At 41.5% G+C, this 6,162-nt stretch overlaps 1 long non-coding RNA gene across 1 annotated transcript; it reads left to right on the forward strand.

Annotated features, from left to right (window-relative positions):
• Window positions 1-3,867: 3,867 nt before the first annotated feature.
• On the forward strand, window positions 3,868-5,575 carry LOC146183099 (uncharacterized). The gene is made up of 3 exons (XR_014708464.1): window positions 3,868-4,184; window positions 5,215-5,274; window positions 5,494-5,575. It is a non-coding gene; the product is annotated as an uncharacterized LOC146183099 (long non-coding RNA).
• Window positions 5,576-6,162: the final 587 nt, after the last annotated feature.

Genomic DNA, 6,162 nt, shown 5'->3' on the forward strand with positions numbered 1-6,162 from the left:
AGAGACTTCTGATGCGCGTACAAGAAGAGAGTGAGAAGTTTGGGCTTAAACTGAACATTAAAAAGACGAAGATCATGGCGTCTTGCCCTATCAAGTCCTGGAGCATCAATGGACAAGAAGTGGAAGCTGTGACAGATTTTCTGTTCTTGGGCGCCAAGATTACCTCGGAAGGAGACTGCAGCCATGAAATTAGGAGACGCCTGCTTCTGGGAAAGAGAGCAATGGTTAGCCTTGACCGCCTAGTAAAGAGCAGAGACATTAGTCTGCCAACCAAGATCCGTATAACCCGTGCTAAGGTCTTTCCAGTTGTGATGTATGGGTGCGAGAGTTGGACTGTGAAAAAGGCTGACCGTCGAAGAATTGATGCGTTTGAATTGTGGTGCTGGCGAAGACTCTTAAGAGTTCCTTGGACTGCCAGAAGATCAAATTAGTCGATATTGTCGACCATAAACCCTGACTGCTCATTGGAGGGTCAAATTCTAAAGTTAAAGCTCAGCTACTTTGGTCATCTGATGAGAAGAGAGGAGTCGCTGGAGAAAGATTTGATGTTGGGAAAGGTTGAGGGTCGCCGGAGAAGGGGTAGGCAGCGAACGCGATGGTTAGATGGCATTCTCGAGGCATTGGAGATGAAGCTATGTGATGTTAAGAAGATAGTGAGAAACCGGAAAGCGTGGCGTGACATGGTCCATAGGGTCACGAAGAGTTGGACACGACTGAACGCCTGAACTGAACTGAGTTGCCAACTGTTCGTGCAGCCTAAGATAACAAGGTCGATGGATTTACATAATTTGTATATTCAGAATTTTTGGTTTAACGATTCTTTTACTTCAGAGCCTGCACTATATTTTGATACAAAAAAAACTCCACCTGATTGTGTCACTGTTGTTCTAATTATGTTGTCAGACATTGATATTTCTTTTCTAGATTTGAATTTCTGCTTTCATAGTTGCCAGATGATCATATTAGACAGTTTCTTTTATTTTTGCATTAAAACATCCCTTTTTAATGCTAAAAATGTTTCCGGTTTAAAGCCTCATGAATGAGTTAGTGTCTGGTTGGTGGTTGAAAATTTGCTGCTTCATAGTTTATAACTGTTCATGCAGCCTAAGATAAGAAGGTTGATAGATTTACATACTTTGTATATTCATAATTTTTGATTTAACGATTCTTTTACTTCAGAGCCTGTACTATATTTGATACAAAAAAAAAACTCCACCTGATTGTGTCACTGTTGTTCTAATTATGTTGTCAGACATTGATATTTCTGTTCTAGATTTGAATTTCTGCTTTCATAGTTGCCAGACGATCATATTAGACAGTTTCTTTTATTTTTGCATTAAATCATCCCTTTTTAATGCTAAAAATGTTTCCGGTTTAAAGCCTCATGAATGAGTTAGTGTCTGGTCGATGGTTTAAAATTTCCCGCTTCATATGCCAACTGTTCGTGCAGCCTAAGATAACAATGTTGATAGATTTACATACTTTGTATATTCATAATTTTTCGTTCAACGATTCTTTTACTTCAGAGCCTGCACTATATTTAACATAATATACACTCACTGAAGGCTGGAAATTAATACGGTAAAGGTAATTGCATAATATAACCATATTAGAACACAGGCTAGAAAGATGTCAGTGATTCATTTGAAAGAGTGAATTCTAAAAAAAAATTTAGACCATTGCACTCAGAGGATTCGAACTCATGTTTTGAATTGTGATATAAGTAGTATGAATGCAATGCGCCGCAGAACCGACGGGAATGGCAGCTTTTAAATGTGTTCTTATTCCAATTGACAACATTTCTGCTATTTGTCGCCAGGTCACGCTGCTTAGAGGACCCTCCGTTCAGATAACAGAATCCCGCACCCGCTTTGCAAGCTTTATATTGTTTAGCGTTAACTGCGACGTCATCCTCTAAACAGCGCAATTTAGTGAAGGCACTCTGGAAAATCCCGATGAGCGCGTGTCTGCAGAGTTGTTTGCAGCGAGTGCGTACCGCAAAGTGTTCATTTTACCGCCATGTAAGAGACCCGCTGCTTAGTAGACGGCGACCGAACTTTCGGCCAGCTTATTAATTATGGTTTAGCTCTCAATACCCGGTAAATCAAGGGAATCGACCAAAACCAGGAAAGAAAACGGGATTTGAATGAACCACTATCGGTGTAGAGCGCTAATTGACTGACCATTCGCCCCTTAACAGGAATATGGAGATTGTTGCGGAACTGGAATGACAAAGCCATGCTCGCCTGGCTTCTCCAAAACGTCATTTTATCAGCGGTAAACCCCGTTCACTACACGGAGAATCCTATGATTGCCGTTTATTGTCCGTTTGAATTTACCTTGAAGGCGCGTCTTTCGAGAATATCGGCAGTCGCGCCTTACACCAGACATCCCAATGTTTTCGCAAACTTGATTTTATTTGTTTCTTTATTTTGTGAAGTGGTAAAAACAATGTGTTGCCCCAGGCAGATTACAAGAAAGAAGACGTTATATAACGAGTATCACGTCTTTTTGTGGCCTGCCTCGTTCGGCGCAACTGTTTTGAGCAGTTTCAGTATGCACGAAAAAGACAAAAAAGAGGTTTAATGCAGTTTTCTTTGTGCTGCGTAGCTGGGCTTTAATGAAGCTGTCCTGTTTGTGTCCTTGAACGTCGGCAGCACCTGCAAATGAAGTTGAGAAGTAATTACACACTAAACAACTTCTCCCCCTTAAGGGTGGAAAAAAGGGTGCGCCGCGTATTTGCACCCAATAGCGCACCCTTGAAACACCCTATTTGGCAGTATCTCACCTTTAAAGGTGCGAAAAAGGGTGCGCTACAAAATTGCACCTTATTTCGGCCGATGCGCCCTATGTTAAGGGTGCAGAACGGGCCTTTACCAAAAGGGTGCAAACGACGGCGCTGAAAGGGTGCGGCAACAAATGCGTGCTGCAATTTATTACATGTATTTGTATTCACCCTGTAACGGCCTTACGGCTGACAGTATCAATAAATAATAATAAAATAAAAAATAATAATATATTCGAATGGTGCACACGTCACAAAGCGCCGTTCTTAATATGTATCACGAAAAAATTAAGTGGAATTGAGCGACGGTAACCACAGAAAATATTGAACGTTTGTATAGATATTTAATCAGTTAGGAAAGTTGATTAGTTCAATTTTTTTTTAAATGCATTGCAGTTAGCATGCACATATCATTCACATGACCTTTGCATCAGCAAAATACAATCAGTACTGGTTTAGATAGTGCATGAAAAATTGTACTGATTATAAAAAGAAAGAGAGAGTTATCTGCGTCTTCTAATCTTTGTCGGCACATCTACCAGGCAGCTTTGTTCAGCACCGTATTACCTGCACGCATAGCGAGACACTGCTGCGCACAGTACCTAGACAACGGACTTCCTACTCGGGTTCCAATTCTGCGGCTTCATTTACTGTGCTGCCGATTATATATTTCAGACAGTTGCCTCTTTTTCAAAACTACTGATTTTCTACGACAAAATTTCATGTGCACTTTGTTCGGCTTCGCTAATCCATCACCTGAAAAAGATAAGCGTATTAATGATGCCATCTGAACTGGCACGTGCACTTTTCAAACTCACTGCAAAGCAAGCAGCAGGTCGTTATTTCACATTGCCCCCAACTGGCAATTTCCTGGGTATTGCACTGATTTCTGCTGCCGTTATTATGCCTTTATGCCAAAATACGGCACTAGAAATAACACTAAAAGACAGAACACACTACTCAAGTTTCATTTTTTGTAACGAAACTGAAACAGAAACGAACTATGCTTTTACCATTTCACCACCAGGCGGCCGCCGGTAGTTACCCAGGCTACCTTCCTCTCGCCAACATGGCTGGTGTGACCACGTTTCGACGACCGTTAATCTGCAGCATCGATTGCGAACCGTCGTGAAATGTGCTGCGTTTCGCGTGCATAATTGTTGCAGAAGTGTGTACGCCTGTGAAGTGCCGTCGGTAGGTGATGTTTCGGGCAAACGGGCATTTGTCGTGCCGGTTAGTTTTCAGTGTTCGTGCTCTTTGTTTTGCTCAAGCGTAGTTCGAAGGAAGAAGGCGTGGAAATGTTTTTCTGCGTGACCAACTGAACTCACACTTGTTGGTTCGGCATCGGTGGTGCGAAGGCGAACAGCTTTGTGCACGGCTCATGCATTCGTCTGTAAAGGTAAGCATATTCAATCACATTCCGAGGCGGGCAGTGCGGGAACAGTAACAATGGCCTACCGCATTGCTGCAATGTTTGTCGTTTGTTTTGGAAGGTGACAGAACGGGCGGGAACGGAACGCGCTTGATTTCAGCTGACTGCAAAAATGTTATCGCTCATGAAGTTGGATGTCGCGGCGGTTATGTTCGCAGATTTGCCGCAAGAAAATGGGACTCATTCCTTACAAAAAAAATAAAAAAAATATAAGCGTACTGGGCTTCCTTGCTTTACGCGCAGGAGGTTCACGAAACGAAATTTTCTTGGAAGTTGGGTGATGAGCACTGATTTGTCAAAGTCTCTCGGCCTCGAAACTCGTTTCTATTCGTGCTAGTTCACGTTATGGGGCAAAGTAAAGGAAACACAGTATGTTTGTACATAAAATGTTTAGCTGACTTTCGAGATAACGCTAGCACTTTGCGGACGTAGGAACTCAAACCACTTTCCCATCCGTTATCGCGGCTTTTCCTCTCCGCTGATCATCCCTAGGTAGCATGTTAGATAGAGGTGAAATGGAGAAGCGCATGGGGGTATGGTGCCTTGTGAGTGCGCGTAGCGAATTTACTGAGGTCTAAAAATATTCTTTAGCCATCCTGTATGATCATATCGCATTTGCCTCTGCGGGACGTTAAACCGCATAATTTACAAAGCACCATTTTGAGTGGCTACTATGCCCAACCAATGTTATTTTTCCCCATCAGGATTTACATATTTAATTTCTGTGGGGGGGGGGGGAGGAGGCAGGGACCTCTGTCAGGCTTTCACATAGCCTTTAGTCCCTGCCTCCTCTCGTTTGTACGCGGAATCAATAAACCAATTCCAAAATCGCATCATAAGCTGTTTTTATCGTGAGGGTCTTGTATCCACTTGCCTGGAGTGTAAAGTCTTGCTTTTGGGTTGTGATGCTTTTCTTATGGTTTTTACACTTGCTTCCTACAGTCCTTTATATTTTGTGTTGTCGGTAGTGGGCATTACAATGAATGGATATTTGCAGGTGATGCTTCTGCATTCAAGTAGAAGCTAACAGCTTGGATTCTAGGCCAGAAAGCGTGCAGTAAGTTGCTGTTACAGTGTTGCTATGTTTTTTGTTCTGTCCAAATGTTCACTTTCTTTGCTCTTTTCCTTAAATCTACTATTTGGAGCAGTTCTATTTGCCTGTTACAAGAGTCATAATGTAGGCCAGCTAGTTTCTTTGTTTCCAGTTTCTGCGTTTGGTTTTGAATCAGCATTTTCTTTTTGTTTTGTTGTCGTACTGTGCTTGCTTTGGGCACAGGCCGATCGATCGCAGTCATGGCTTCAAATTGGCCTCTTCCTGGAGCTGTTCTTGCACGACAGAAGCTATGGATTTCGTAGTAAGTAAAACATCGCTTTATGAGTATTGCGAGCAAATTGAGATTAAGATTGACAAACCGCTCTAGAAGCAGAAAAAAAGGAATGCATATTCTCTAGATTTTTTTCATTTTTGTTTAGTCCGTAAATTTTGAAAACTTAACCTCCTTGGTTTTATGGCTCGCATTCTCTTTTCTTTCTTTCGTGTGATAGTATGCCTTGCAATAAAGAACGATTTTTTATAAAAATAAGTACGCACCGTATTTTTAAAGGAAGTATACCAAGCCCCATTGATAAGTTGGCTTTGCTAGATTTTCTTTAGATCCCATTCATACTGTTCGAGATTCACATCTCTATTTTTTTTTGTACCGAAAGTAAGGTTTCATATTCACAATTGAATTTTACGCTGTCATTATTGTTTTTTGAACTTAATGGATGACATCTCATCAATTGGTTTCCTTCCACAGTTTCTTCCAAGATATTTAAAAACAACTTTCTTAAACACCAAATAATAGGCTTGAATAGGCTTTTTTTTTCATTCCTTCTGTGGTCCAGTATACAAAGATCTGCATGTGTTAGAACTCTGGCAATGCCTGTGTTGTACTGGCACTCA

The sequence above is a fragment of the Amblyomma maculatum genome, chromosome 7 (assembly GCF_055883805.1).
Source record: "Amblyomma maculatum isolate TAMU_Amacu chromosome 7, ASM5588380v1, whole genome shotgun sequence".
Lineage (NCBI taxonomy): Eukaryota > Metazoa > Arthropoda > Arachnida > Ixodida > Ixodidae > Amblyomma > Amblyomma maculatum.